Below are 14955 nucleotides of genomic sequence, written 5' to 3'. Positions count from 1 at the left end.
TGCTCTGCCACACTCAGTTGTTTTGATATGTTGAATGTTTTCTACAGGATTAACACAAAGACTTCCATTATAGCAACAATACAGAATACAAAACTTTCAGGAGTTTTAAAACAATGAAAATACCTCAAGAAATACTTTTCTCAAATCAGCTTTCTTGGATAAATAGTAATCTACCATTTTACAATGGTTAGGAGGGGGCAGGAAGCTCTGTTTCTTGTATTATGTAAAATTATTGATTAGTGTAACAGGGCAAGATTGGGGAAAGTAAGTGTTTTCCATGTTGTCAAAGTTACTAGCAGCAGTGAATGCTTTAGAGCAAGTACCAGCCTCCTGCAGCTAAGGAGGGCTGCGCAGAATCACTTGGGTTTGAGGTTTTGGTTTTTTTCTTTTCCTCCCCAGCCACTGTGGTGAGTGTTCCGTGTTGGGCCCCTGATGCTATCAGGCCTCGTGTAGAGAACTGGCTAGGGGAGGGACATAGTTGCTGTCAGGAGGGGCAAGAAGTGTTGCCTGCAAACTGCTCAAAAACTAGTGTTTATCAGTTTTGACAATGTTGCAGTGATTTCTGGAGTCATGGAAGAAGAGTTGACTTTTTGCTGGCTACTTAATAATTGTCCGTTATGGGCGGGATTTTTTTACTGGTTAAGAGCTGCCAACTGAAAAGCCTTGATCCATGCTTTAGAATAACACACGGCAAACTGTGATACGTGAAGTTACTGACAAGCCATAGTCTAGGCTCTGTTTTGCAAGGCGGTGCGTACTCCTCACTTAAGAGGGGAGCTGTGGTTCCAGACCAAGTGGGAAATTGAATGGATAGCACAGCCAGTGTCCTTGTGAAACCAGTGCTTTTCATAGCAGTTGGTCAGGTTTGGCTGTTGCTGGACTGTGACTGCCTGTGGAAATTGAATTGCTGGCAAAGAGGAAAAAATATAAACTGAGTAGTGCTGGGCATTGGGAACATGTCCTCTCCCTTCCCCTGCTGCTTTCCTTCCATCCCTTCCTCCCCCTGCCCCACCGAACAAGAGAGATCATAAGGCTTATAGTGGGAACAACAGATTAAAGGGCAGTTGTTTTCACCTGATTTTTTATATATTGCTTAATTGTTATATATATCGCTAAAGATTGAAAGTAGTATTTGGCTTTTGACCTAGAGAATGGGGGTGTAATGTAAACTATGACCACTGCGCGGATGTACAGTGTTAAGCGAGGTGATTTTGTTGTCTGCCTGTGAGGTATGGCTAGGCATGTAGTACTACCCACATTGTGGAATTTGGAGAGATTCTGGTTTCTTCTTCATGCCTTCTGTCCCACCCTGTGTGCCTGTTGTAGCCTCAGCCCCTGTAATGGGGCTGTCCCACCAGTTGGTTTTGTTTCTTTCCTCCAATGGGTCATAGTGTATGGCTTCCTGTATTGTTCTGTGCATTTCCGTCTCTCCTATGTGTTATCTTGTCCTCTAAGCCATACAGTGTATTTCTACTCTTACTCTTTTCTCCTCCTTTCCCTCTCCTCTTTTTCACCTCCTCTTCAGCCCTTTTATCAGAGGTATAGTAAGGCTTTTCTCAAGTCTTGAGTTCTGTTTTGCTTTTGAAGGAATCACTTTATATAAAGAATAGGTTATAATTATGAAATATACTACGTCAAACTTGTAGGCAAGAATGAATTTTTTTGATGTTCAGATGTGTGTACTGAATATGCAAATCTGATTATAAGTTGGGAAACAGAGGCAACTGAATTTCAGTGTGAACCAGGTGATACAATCTTGGGCCAATACAGAACTGTCTTGCCTCATCTGAGATGTGGTTTTGTGCATGTTGTTGGTCCATTCTAATCAAAGTAAAACAGGTTGTCTTCAACCAATGCATCTTTAAGCTCTTAAGTAACAGTACCAGATCAGCTTGGTATGCTCAAAAACATGTGTGCGACTGTGCTTTCCAGGGCTAGTGTTTCTTCTCACTTTTATCCCTAAGCTTTGTGGGTTTTGGTGAATGTTGTGATTCTGTGGTATCAGTCATGTTCATTAGGAGCTTGCAGATTGAACCAGACAGATTAAGTTCAAGAGTGCCAGCTTGTCTGTTGCCATGTCTTGACTAAGAGTTAACTTTCTAGCTTGAGGATGTGCTGTCATGTGATGAGGGAATTGTAGCACTTAGCAGTAGTACTCAGTGACTGGCAGCAGGGCCATAGGAGTTTCTTCCAGTACTGAATCTAGATGCTCTTTCATTACTATGGGAGGCAAATGTGGTTTAAGTTGGGTGTAGTCAGGGAGAGGCTCTTGCTCCTGTTTCCAGCTTTCTGCTGGAGTCTAAATGCCATTTGCCATACAAGTCTAGCCCTGCAGCTTGTTTCCAGCTTGCTAAATGTGGGACGCTAAGAGCAGAGCTTCAGGAAAACCCATAGTCTTGTGCTGTGGTAATTAAAAAAAAAAAAAAAAAAAAAAAAAGTACCGACAAAAGGGTAGGAGACAAGCTAGTGGTGGGGAGGAGGTACAAGTCCCTTTAGTCTCAAATCTGGTATAAGTGTGTCTGTAGATGCACTTACATAAAGGAACAGGCAGATGCCTGCAGACGCAGGGAGGCATGAGCTACACATGGGATTGCTGGCTGGAAGCTCAGGTTGACAGGATTCAGCTTCATATGCTGTGTAGCAAGGTGGAAGTTGGCCTCAGTTCTGCCAGGAGAGACCCATTTTTGGTTGAAATTGTTATTCTAAATAAGCAATTGGAAATATATACTCAGGTCTGGTCGGCACATACTGCAAATTAATGGTTCAGCTTTGGCTCACTCTCTTTTGGGAGGGAGCTGACTTCTTTTTACTTCAGTTTTACGTATTGCTTGGATATGGTTACATTGCTGAGTTGAACTTTATTTTTAATAGACCTAGTACATTATCTCTGTTTTGGATCTGGAAAATGCTGCTTATAGGAACTCCAAATGTTGGGGTTAATGGCCTTGGAGCTGAAGTTCATGTCTCTGAAACTTGAAACAGTGCTCATGTTATTGAGGAAGTCGGGAATTTCTTGTGTGGCGACTCTTAATGTAGTTACTCTGTTTTCAATATTTATTGATCCTCCACATCGTCTGTTGAAAACCAAGGAAATTCCAAAAGCAAACCCAGTTCAGAAAGAACCGCAGCTTACATTGCAGTTTTAACTGTGAGTAGTCGGATGATAGGCTACCAACCAGCAGTTTTAAGTGAATACTGAGATTACTTGCTGTACTACACTTCCTTCGTTCTCTCAATGGATAGAGAAGTGTTGCACATGTCTTAGTCTTTCTTCATAACCTCTGGCTTTAAAAACAGACCTGTCGTGTCTCACTTGTGCCCATTAACTGAGCCATTTGCTCATGTAGCCATAATGGTCATTTAGGGTTTTCAAGTATACAGGATAGCTTCAGATGTGGTGGGTTGAAGTAAGAAGGAGATTCCTTGTGAAAATATATGGTACCTGCCATTAAGGCCTTGCCCCTGCCCAAGTCCCCATTCTGTATGGCTGTTAAAGTAAGGGTAAAATGTGTCCTACAACCAAGTGTGTAGCTGGGAGAGGAGAGACGCTCTTAAAGTTGCAGTGTTGCAACAAGCTTCCCCCCACCCCAACCGTAACTGCTTTGTTATCTACTTCTGAAAGAAATCTTTTTTAATATCACAATAATATTTTCAGTCTCTACCTCCAAACACAGACCCACTTCAGGAGGTGAGAAATCCTGTCAGATACTAGGGAGCCTTTGTTTATTTTTATTTGGGAGTGCAATGACAGTTCTTAAACTGACTTAATTTAAAGCCTGGCATTAAATTGGTAATGGAGAACCAACCTCCTCATTTATCTTTGATCATGCTGTGAAGTGGTCCAAAGTACTACGACAGCCTTCTGGTACTTGTTTAGAGCTATTAAAAATGCAGGAAATGGTGGCAGGGGGGAGATGCTTACATTTTTGACTAGCAACTGCATTGTTACTTGAGAGTTGTCTACATTTTTTGTTTATTAGTAGTATTGTTTGTGTGTAGGATTGGGCAAATACATATGTTTGAGTTGGCTCCAATTAGAAATACAATGTGAGGAAATGGATGGAGTACAAAGAAATGAGACCATGTTGATCAGTGTAAGTGATTCTGGTGCATAGGTAGTGTAGCTAATGTCAAATTTCTTTGTACATGTCATGATAAAGCAGACTGTTGGATAGAAAGTTTTTCCTAATGTAGGAAAAGGTGTGAAGGTGCTTCCTTGAAAGCCTAGCTAGTAAGCGATGGAGCCTACTGCTGATGAGCAGTTAGCAGTTGAAGTCAGCATCTTGATTCAGCTGGTGACACAGCAGGGTTGGAATGTAACTTTTTTTGAAAGCAAAACCAAGTTTATCCCCAGAATGCAGAGAGATAAATGTCTGCAGTATGTGTATACTTCCTCTTTCCTTAGTGGCATGGTTCAACTTGCAAGTTAAATGTCCTTTGGAGAAGCATTCTGCATAGATGTGACCAGGATAAGTCTGTGTGGGGTTTTTTTTTTTTATTTTGTTCTAGGCCAGAGAAGGATGCTGAAATAATAGAAGTGCAAGATGGTAATAAGTCTACCTGAGATTGTCAGTTATTTTGCAGAACAAATCGACAAGCCTTTTCCAAACTGTGGGTGGGGAGAATGTAGGGAAAAATTAGTTTAAAGCTTGTTTGGGTTAGGGATCTAAATGGCTGTGGGGAGGATAGTAACAAAATGGCTAATCAAGGGAGAGCTTTTGGATGGAAAAGGGAGGTTAGAACTCTGACCTTGAGCTGGCTGCTAGTCTGAGAGATTGTTAGATGCTCGGACTTCGTTTTGGTGGAAGGGAGATAGTCTTGAGTGGGAAGTGGATGAGAGTGTGTCAGCATAACAGCATAGGTTACATTTACCGGTGAGATTTCTGTGAGAATGCATGGAGGCAGAAGAGAACACAAGCTTGTGGGATCCTTAGATAATTGTGTTGTGGATTAGGATTTTTGGTTTTTTCTAAATTATATGATAATATGACTGAAGGTGCAAGCAGAGAGAGAAAAGAAACAGAAGACACTCATACAAATGAAATGGAAGGAGACACACAGCTGGTTGTTGAGGAGGGGTAGTGATTCAAGGGGAATGAGGATTAACAACTGATCCAGAGATATGGGAAGAAGTCATTAAAGATTTCAACAGGATAATTTCAGTTTAATGTAAGAGGCAGAAGACAGTGAAAAAGTTTCAAATGAACCGAAAAGGAGGAGTTCCAGACAATGAGCTTAAACAGACTTCTAGGAATGTAAAGGTTACAGGAATATGGTATTTGCATATAGGACAGGATTTAAGCATTTTGGGGGATTGCTTCTAGTTGTGTGCTATTCCCCTCCCTCCCTGTTCTCCTTAGAGGGCTGGGGAGCTGTTTTTTGTGAGCACACGGGTAAAGTATCTTTTGCATGTCTTTGGGACTGCCAATTTTAAAATGGTAGGCTTGGGATAAGGAAAAAAAAAAGTTCCCCATTCACAATTGCAAGGAAATAAAGACTTCTGAGAAAAGCCATTTAATGCAAGACCTGGTACAACAACAAAAGGCTAACATTAGTCATAACTTAGGAACAATATTAGGAGGTTTCTGATGTTGTAGTGAAGTCTAGTAGGAAAAAAGAGAATGGAGTGGAGGGGCTTCTGACTCAAGTACTTTATGAACAAGATCATGTAACTTGCTTATATTAGCAGCCTTGAATGATTTTGATTACCCAAGAAATCTCTTCCAGCCAAGTACTTACAGTGTGGGAAGAAACAGTATGAAAGCAAATGAGCAGTCCTGAATGCTGGTATGCTGGAGCATGGAAAGTTAGGAAAAAATTGGTGTTTAGGTGTAAGAAATGATGGGTAGTTGAAAGGCATCAGGTGGTGATCGTTCTTGCTCTTAATCTGTATGTAACCTGTTGCTGTCTGCTGCACACTGCTAGCTTCCAGAGGAAATGTTTGCTTCCCATCTTCTGACCATCTTGGTGGAGTTGTCATAAGGGTGGTAAAGGAGTTGCTGCTCTGCTTAGTGAGTTTATGGGGGGTCCTTTCTCACAGCTTCAGCACCTGCTGTCTTTCTGAGGGCATGAAGAAGGAGCGGATTTGGTAGTTTTGAATTTCATTTCTGTCCATAGGGGTCTGAGTAGTGACAGTGAAACTGGGGGTGGGGAGGGAAGAGTAGCAGATGCTGTTCCTGCTTTGGGAAGGCTCAGTGGCCTCCAAGTATGTAAGCTCTCTGCAGATTCTGGATAGGATCAAATCATTATGCGTTTTCACCCACCATGAGGTCTAAAAACTTCCTATGGCAGCTTCTAATCCAAAAGTAATACTTTGGTTAAAAAGTTTCCCTTTCTTCTATGTTCAACTACAGAAGATTGTGTGTTTTTTGGTTGTTGGTTGTTTTGCTTTTTTTAAATTTAAGAATAATTAGAGGTGATTTGTGTAAAAGCTCAGCATAAATTTGGGCCAGTAAAGTTGTTTTCCACTTTGATATGTTGGTATGCTTCATATAAGTATCATAGGTATGTATGTATTAGAAACTTCATTAAAGTTCTCAAAATGCAAATGTGAGACCAAGTTTTTAAACGGGAGAATTTGTATTTTTAAGACTTACAGGAACTAAACAGGATTGTAAATGCTGTGCATGGGGGTGACTCTTATTTCAGGTTTCTTGCTCTTGTCACACCTTGGTTAATTAGTACATCTGCCTTTTAATTAGACAAGCAATCATGTGGTCTTCTCTGCAGTCATGAAGACTGGAAGAATCGGATATTTTTACCCTACCTAAATTCTTAGCATAAATTAATTCATCATGCATGCACAACTGGGCTCCTTCAAATGTTCTGGTTTTAAATCTGGTACCTGTTGCATTTCTTTTGACTTAAGATTTGCATCTTACTTTCTGGAGTTTATGCTGTGAGTTTGTGCCTCAAGCTTACCGAGTAGTAAGCACTGGATTTCTATAGGCATTCAAGCTGTCCTACCAGTTTCACCTTTCAAGTATAAGGAAAATTCAGAGAAGGAGTGCTCAGGCAGTTGAATAAATGAGTTTCTTGCTTTTAATTACACACCTGATTTAACATGATTAGGTTTTTCTAATCAAAAACAATTAAAAACTCTCATGTCATACCAAACATGCAGCAGAAATGGAGTTTGTTTGTAGCCTATGCCAATGGATGCTTGCTGAAATGTGTCTGAATGCTTTGGAATTTTATGCATCATGTGAACAGACTGGTAGAATGAAGTAAATGGTAGCTTACTTTCAAGTAAACTTTACTTGATACTTTTTTTTTTTTTTGTAATACTTGGATTGTCAGGGAGAACTGTTGGCCTACCTATCCTGTTGCTGAAAGGCAAAATCAAATTGGAGACTAAATTACCAGTTTTCATTGGGAAGAAGCTTAACCATGGAAGACCTCTTTTGGGTTGTCAATAAGCAAACAGAATGCTATTACATCACAGGAGTTGTACAATGAAATAGACTTTACAGCTACCATTAGTAAGTCTTTCATGTCTAGGAAAGCCTGAAGAATGTGCCTTGGGAGGTGTTTAGTGAAGCAAGGTGAGCAGCAGTGCTACAGCAGACTGTACCAGGGGCTGGCTTGAGTGGAGTTAATTTTCTTCGCAGCACTCTATACTGCTGTGTTTTAGACTGGTGACCAAAATAAGTGCTGGTAACACAGCAAGTGTGTTAGCTATTGCTGAGCAGTGCTTGCACAGGGTCAAGGCCTCCTCTGTTTCCGACTGCTTCTCCCTGCGACTAGGAGTGGGCACAGCAGGGACAGCTGACCCCAGCTGGCCAAAGGGATATTCCATGCCATATAACATCATCCTCTGCAATAAAACGGAGGGGATTTTTTCCAAAGTTGCTATTGCTCAGGGACTGGCTGAGCATCAGTCTGCTGGTGGTGAGTGATTGCTTCCGCATCACTAGGAAATTTTTTTCCCTTTGTTTTTTTCCTTCACTTGTTAAATTATCTTTATCTCAATCTAGGACTTTCCTTGCTTTTATCCCTCCAATTCTATTCCCGCATCGCACTGAGGTGGGAGTGAGCAAGCAGCTGAGTGGTGCTCAGCTACCTGCTGGGGTTAACCCACCGTGCAAGCTAAACTCAATGTTGGATAAATTCAAACTAGTATGTGATGAAAGGAGAATAATTTAATCTACTTCAATTTTATTGACACACAGTCTTAGATTGCAAAGTCAAACAATATTGAAAACTTGCCATTATAAAATCAATGGTTTGTTATCTGGAATGCCTCGTGCAGCATTGATCGCTGCTTTTTAAGAGTATTCCTCAAGTAAGGAGAGCTTAGTGATTTCTTACCTTGAGAGAGGGGAAAGTCTGTCTGTAGAAAGTAATGAATGATGGAGGAAGATGTTGTTTGGAGTGTGTTTCCTTTACCTCATGGTGTGCTAGGCAGACACTCAATGAAATGGAATGCAAGTCACAAATCTGAAAATAGTAGGAAGAAATATTTTAATTCCATGTCTAGTAAGTCATACTTAAATTCATGGCTGCTTGTGTTGTTGAAGTAAACTAACCAACCAAAGCTTTCATATTTGTAGAGAATATGTATACTACCTGGAGATGAAAGTATCTGTTTTTAGGATCAGTTGCAACAGTTGAGAGGCATGTGAATTCTAGCCCTTCTGTGGTAGTTTCTTGCCCCCTTATTTTAAAGCATTTGGAATGTGATCATCTGAGATGGGATACTACGCAAGTGGACTCTGGGTCTGACCTATTAGATTTATTTGAGCTATTTTGTAACTTCAATTTCTAATGTGTTTGGGTTTTGATTTGGAGAGCAGTCAGATGACTTTTTCATCACTTGAACAGAAATGTCAAGATCTTGGGTTTTGATTCCCACGTAGTGGTTACAGATATTTTTCTAGATGAGCATTTCTCTCAAGTCTGAAGTCTAAAGCTGTATTTTCCAAACTTTTTTTTATTAGTGGGTCACTGACAGCCTTCACAACTTCTGGCACTGGTATTCACCCTAACTAAAATTTTAAGATGGTGATCCCACTGTCCACTGTAACCTTACAAATGATCACTACTCTTCCAAACACAGTTTGGGAGCTGTCCCTCAAAAGCTTGAAAAATGATAGTGTGGAGGCTGCTGTTGACTAGGCACAGTAGGTTTGATCCAGTGTGGTTTAGTGATGGTATACTCTTGAGCAAATGTTTCTGTATTGACATAAATCAGTCCATTGTGTTCTACAAATGAGTACTCCTTAATTGCTTTGGAGGTACAAATGGGTGCTGGTAACCAGCGTCTTTGCATGTTAAATGGGATGCATTTGATGGAGTGGTAACTGCTTTGTAAAATGAGTAAATTCTGTTCAACTTCCCTTAGAAACAAGATTTAGTGCAATGGAATTGTCTCCCATTTGTCTTACTAACGTGCTCCATTAAGAATGTATATTCTTAAATGCTGCTTTCTCCTGGAAGTTGGTCGGAGCATCATGCCCTGAAATCCAGAACAGCTGTGTGTGAAAGTCATGTTCTTCATGTTATAGAGGATGTGATGTTCAGTATCTTCTTATGTCCTCTTTGCCACAGATGAGGTTAATTTTATCTATTAGTGCTGTAAAAAGTGGCTGACTGATTTGGTTAAACATTTGTCCTTCATACGTAAGATGAGAAACTAAATGTGGATCTTGTGTTTGGATTTTTACCGGAAAACCTAACACATGGGAAGGCAAAACTAGTTATTTGGCAAAAAGATAGGTTAGCTTATTTCTCTCCCAACACATTGAATTCTGTAAGAATGTTGCTGGCATTTTTTAGTCATACAGGTACTGGGGTGGGGAAGTGTGATCTTACAAGGTGTATGTGTTGACATAAGTAAATCAGTACTTTGAAGTGGTATTTCACAATCCATACTATTGGAATATTCTTGTTATTGTACCCCGTACTCTGTTTAACTGTTTAGAATTTTTCTGAAGCTCTAAATTATGTTGTATGTACCTTACGTACATACATACGTAACACTTGGCTAAAGTGAGCTGAACTACAGTGCTGGGCTGAGGTAAAACCTGAACCAGCTAACTAGTTTTGAGAAGTATAATGAGAGATATTCAGAGCTGTCCAGCCTCTCCACTTCCAGAGAATACCTATACATTGATTTTTTTGAAGTGCTTGTCAGTCTCTTCAGTCTCTTTATTGCCATAAAATATTGGAGACAGCACTGGTGTAAGGAAGGATTTTTAACTTACTGAGACTATGCCAGTTTCTGCTCTGATGTTAGAAAAATGATGTAAGAGTTATTTAGGGATGTAGCCCTGAATTTCTTACTGAATCGGGATGACCCCATTTACAGAAATAAATTATTTATTATGCATTGCTTAAATGCTTGTGGCTGCAGTACTAAATATATATCAGCAATGTTGTTATGAATACTTACTGTCTGTAGAAATAGTTTATATGAGTAAAAGAAATGAGGAAATTAAGTGCTATAGTTCTGTTTAATCTGTTTAGGTAGTAGGACTCTGCCTTGAGAATTTTTGGAGGTGCTGGAATAATTTGCATTTGTTTCCTTGAGACTTCACATTTGCTAAGTTGAGCACGTGTTTTGGTGTCTTCCTGAATTGCTACTTGCTCGATTCAAGATGCACAAGTAAATTACTTTCTCTGGTATATTAGTAAGCTACACACTAAACTTACCTTGCAGTCTGTACTGGCAGCTTCCGTACTATTCCTTAGTTATTGTATAGCCCATGCTCTTCACTTTTGAAAATTGTTTGTTGAATCAACTATTCAAATTGTTATAAAAACCTAAATCTTCTCTGATCTACAAATCTTAGGTATGTAAGTAACTTAAAAAGAAAATCCTTAGCAATTAGAATTTGGAAACGGATCCCCTAATTGAGTAGCGTGGATTTGTAGGTGGTAACTGTTGTGAAACATTTAGATTCTTTTATTTACAAAATAGAGGGATCAAAAGATAATGGATGGACGTGGACAAAATGGGTTTGAAATAATATTAAGCGTTCTTTGTTTCACTAAAATGCAAACTTTCTTCAGTTTACTGGATTACAGTGGTAAGGGTGCGTATATCGGAGTAGATGAGAAGTTTTCTCATGGGGAACCAATTTTGTCAGAAAATGCTGATATGATTCGGTTAAATTGCTCTGTGGGAATCCTGTCAAAACTCTTGATGGAATTGATAAACCCACTTTGGTTCCTGCATGCCTGCCGGGCTGGAGCCGCCCGCTCCTGCCAGGCGGCCTGGGGGCTCAGCGGGTCCGGGGGCTGCTCCGCACCGGTGCTCCTGCTCCCTCCACACCCAGGCTGGGGGGATGCCCACCCTCCCTCTGGCTGGGGGTGAGTAGGAAGCTGTTCTGAAAGTCCTACTTCGGGGAGCCTGTCTGTTAGCTGGGAAAAAAGAATTTGGTTTTCTTTTTTCTTAAGATTGAGTTGCTCTCCAAATCACTGTCTTGGAGCTGGATTTTTCTTTAACTTTGCTGTGATTTGCGTGTGAGAAGAGGATGGGGGGAGAAAAGTTTTAGAGGGGAATGCTTTGCAGGATGAGACTTCTGCTTTATAGCAGGCGCTGGTAGGGACTGAAGGAGGGGGCTGAAGGGCTACATGCACAGATGGTGATAGACCGTACTGTACCAGTCTGGGAAAATGATTAATCAATACTACAGGGATTTATTCTAGTGTTTAGTTCTTTTAATTTAGCCTTCTGTGTCTCTGCTCAGGAGTTCTGTACGAGAATGTTCTAAATGTGATGCTGATTCAGGATCCTGGCAATTTTGAGAAATCAAAACAGTTCCCTAACTTTTTTAGCTGGATCTTGTTGCAAATGGCAGTGAAGAGAACAAATGTTCTGTCCATGTTTCTAATTGCAAGTTGCATAAATACGGCTCAGATTTTAATGAAGGGAACTTGGGGAAGTAACACTGTGGAACAGTGAATGATAAATGACCAAGACGCTTAATGCACATTTTTCATAGTCCTGTTGCCCTTGTGTAGCTGTAGGCAGCCTTCATTCTGATACTTCCCAAATTTTGAGAGCTTGCCTTTCTGACCTTAATGGTCTTTTAAAAGGAAGCCTGTAGCTTCATAAATCTCTTTTTCAGCGGAATTAAAAAGAAAGAAAAAAAATTAAAATCACCTGAAGTGGCATTATTTACACCACTGTAATTCATTAATAGAGTTGGAACTTTTTGGTTCCTGATGCAGACCCTTGATTCATGAGGTTCGGGAGAACGTTGTTGCCTTTTATGGAGAATCGGTGCTGAAGGAAGAGAATGTCTTCCAGTGAGCACAAGGCTCCTCCCCTCTTTCTCTTCATCTCTTCTTTAATGTTAGTCACCCTTCCACTCCTTGGCTTTTCCTCCTTGTTGTGCTGTTCCCTTGCCCAGGATTTAGCTCTTCAGTCTGTCTTCCCTCTGTCCTGCTTGGTTGTTTCCCACCAACCTGCTGATGGCAATCCCCTCTCCCAGTATGCACATGCTTTCCCTGGTCAGTTCTTAAGTTTATCCTGCTTCTCCCATTTCCCCTTCATGCCCAACCACTTTCCTGGCTCTCTTCATTCCCTTCTTTTTCCCCGCGGTCTGTCTGTCACTCTCTCAGTATTTGAATTTCTTCTTCCACTATGGATATCAGTGGTGAAGTAACTGAGGTTGCTGGAAAGGTAGACCGGGTTCTACCTCAGTCCATCGGGAGCTGTACTTACAGGACAAATAGCCTTGAGCTGAAGAACACTCGCTTGCTCCGTCGGAGTGGCTCATGATTGGACCTGACGTGTGTGGGAGGTTAGAGCACACCTCTGAAATCCTCAGAGATTTTAGTCTAATTCTTAAAAATACTTGCTCTCTATTTGTAAATAGAGATGTTGGAGGCAGGGAGAACTTGTCATCTGACACTGAGGGGACAGACAGGTTCCTTTAGGGATCTTTGGCAGCATGATGACGGCACTAAATCATAGTTAGAATTAAAGCTTCATTTTCTTAACATGGTATTATGATTAGTATAGCGCAGAATTTGTGATTAGAATGTTACAGGATCTCTACAAGCAGAAGCAGTATAGTACAATTCATGAGTAGCATAATACAAAATTTATAATACAAATTAACTTATTTCTAATCACCTGGAGCCTCTGCAGATCAGGTCAAATCTTAATATGTGGTTTGCCGTATCAATGTAACAATCATAGTCTAGACTCCAAATTCATATAAAAGAATACAAGTCACTTCCTCAATCCTGGGAGGAAGCAGAGGACGGTGGAGGCGGCCCTGGCCATGGCAGGCACTGGGTCTCACTGTGCAGCAGCAGCTCCGGTCCAAGTTCCCCCCTTAGAACTTATAACTGCTTGATCTTATTGACAGTGCTCTGGGTGCCATTATGCTTCCCTGTTGTGTGACGGGGCTGTCACCACAACCTGGTGGCCCCGGGTGCCGGGGGCCTTCAAGGCCGGCAAGGAAGGGAGTAATCGGCGTGGTACCCAGGAACCTTGAGGCCAGCAGGGAGGGGAAGAAGAAATCTGTTTGGTTTGTCTACTTTGGTTCTCAGGAACTTCAGGGCCTGATAATGCGGGGAGAGAGAACGAATACGTGACCCACTCGGTCACAGAGAATGGCTGCTTGCCTCATAAAGTGGTGCTAATTACGCTAAGCACATTGCCAGGGGTGAGGAGCAGGGGGTACTGGTCACAGAACAACCCTGTGAACAGTTGCTTTCAGTGTGAACAATTAGTTTGGTAGACACACAAGCAACAGAGGGCTGAGTTCTACAATGGAAAGTTGTTGACGATATTGACAATAATAGGTACTCCCAGGCTCCCTCTTAATAACACTGCGAGGTGTTAGTAACAATTAAGGATGTTTTATGCCGGAGGAATGACCATAAATGACAAATGATTGAAAGCCACAGTGTTAACTTCTAGGATGGGAAGAAGTTACTTAGATTAATAAAAAGGCGCATTAAGGAGTAATGGAATGCATAAAACAAAGTCACTTAAGGCTGAATATCAAGATTGTAAAGCAGTATGCTATAGGATATTTTTTCCAAGGAATTAGTAGAAATTCTTTTTTAAATGTTTATGTGTTGACCAGATGAAATGCACAAATATCTTTTAAGAAGCACTTTCATATTAATGGGAGGACAATTGTGAAGCAAAATATTCCTTTAATTTGTCTCTTCTGAGAGAGCATATGTTTGAGTTCTAGGAATGCAATATATAGCGTAACCTCAAGTGGTGTTCACAAAGCTACCTGAAATAGACTGCTACTTTTCACTGTCATCCTTAAGTAGGACATAGGGCCTCTAAATACCCATGGAAATTTAAGTGCAAGGAGCAAAAACTCGGCTCTCATCCAAAGCCAGTTGAAGCTGATTAAAAGACTGCTTTTGGCTACTGAGGGCTCTGGCTTAGGCCACTAGCAAGCTAGAATTGAGTCTCAGGTGTTCAGGCAGACGTTTTTGGATAGTTAAGTATGTTTTTTTTCTTTTAGTCCATGTTTGGAGTACTGTCCATGATTATAGGAGATGTCCCAGTATGTATACCACCTAAAGTGTTACATATTTTCACTACTGAGTTCTAGAAATAGTAAGTGGGTAATACTCAACACCTTAACTACACTTAATCACCAGATTATGTATTGTTCTGTTTTTATGGCTTGACATGGTATACTGTTAAATCACAGGTATACCTAGAGATGATATACTTATTCCTATAAGATAGGCTTACAGCTAGAATGGAGTAGAGGCAAGGAAAATGTCTTTACTTTGCATAGTTTGAAGTTCCTTGGCTAGTTTTAGTGTGCGTCTCCATTCTTCCTATCCTGTTAGGTACTTAAACTTTTCAAATAGTGAAACAAAAGAGAGGAATATGTTTTTCAAATATGAAGTGTCTGTAGAGTTGCAAATATAGGTTAAAGTGAGAGGTGATGGTCTGCCTGACTCAGATGATTGTTTTATTTTACTTGTTTGCATGCTTATCTTCTATTTTAGAAATAA

General features: G+C 40.6%; 1 protein-coding gene across 2 annotated transcripts in view; it reads left to right on the top strand.

The window, feature by feature from the left end:
- Positions 1 to 14955, top strand: part of BRAF (B-Raf proto-oncogene, serine/threonine kinase) — a 78654-nt gene that overhangs the window by 27370 nt on the left and 36329 nt on the right. The window lies entirely within an intron of this gene.

The sequence above is a fragment of the Pelecanus crispus genome, chromosome 1 (assembly GCF_030463565.1).
Source record: "Pelecanus crispus isolate bPelCri1 chromosome 1, bPelCri1.pri, whole genome shotgun sequence".
In the NCBI taxonomy this organism is placed as follows: Eukaryota; Metazoa; Chordata; class Aves; order Pelecaniformes; family Pelecanidae; genus Pelecanus; species Pelecanus crispus.
The sequence above is the reverse complement of the archived record's forward strand: the minus strand, read 5'-3'. Positions and strand labels throughout refer to the sequence as shown.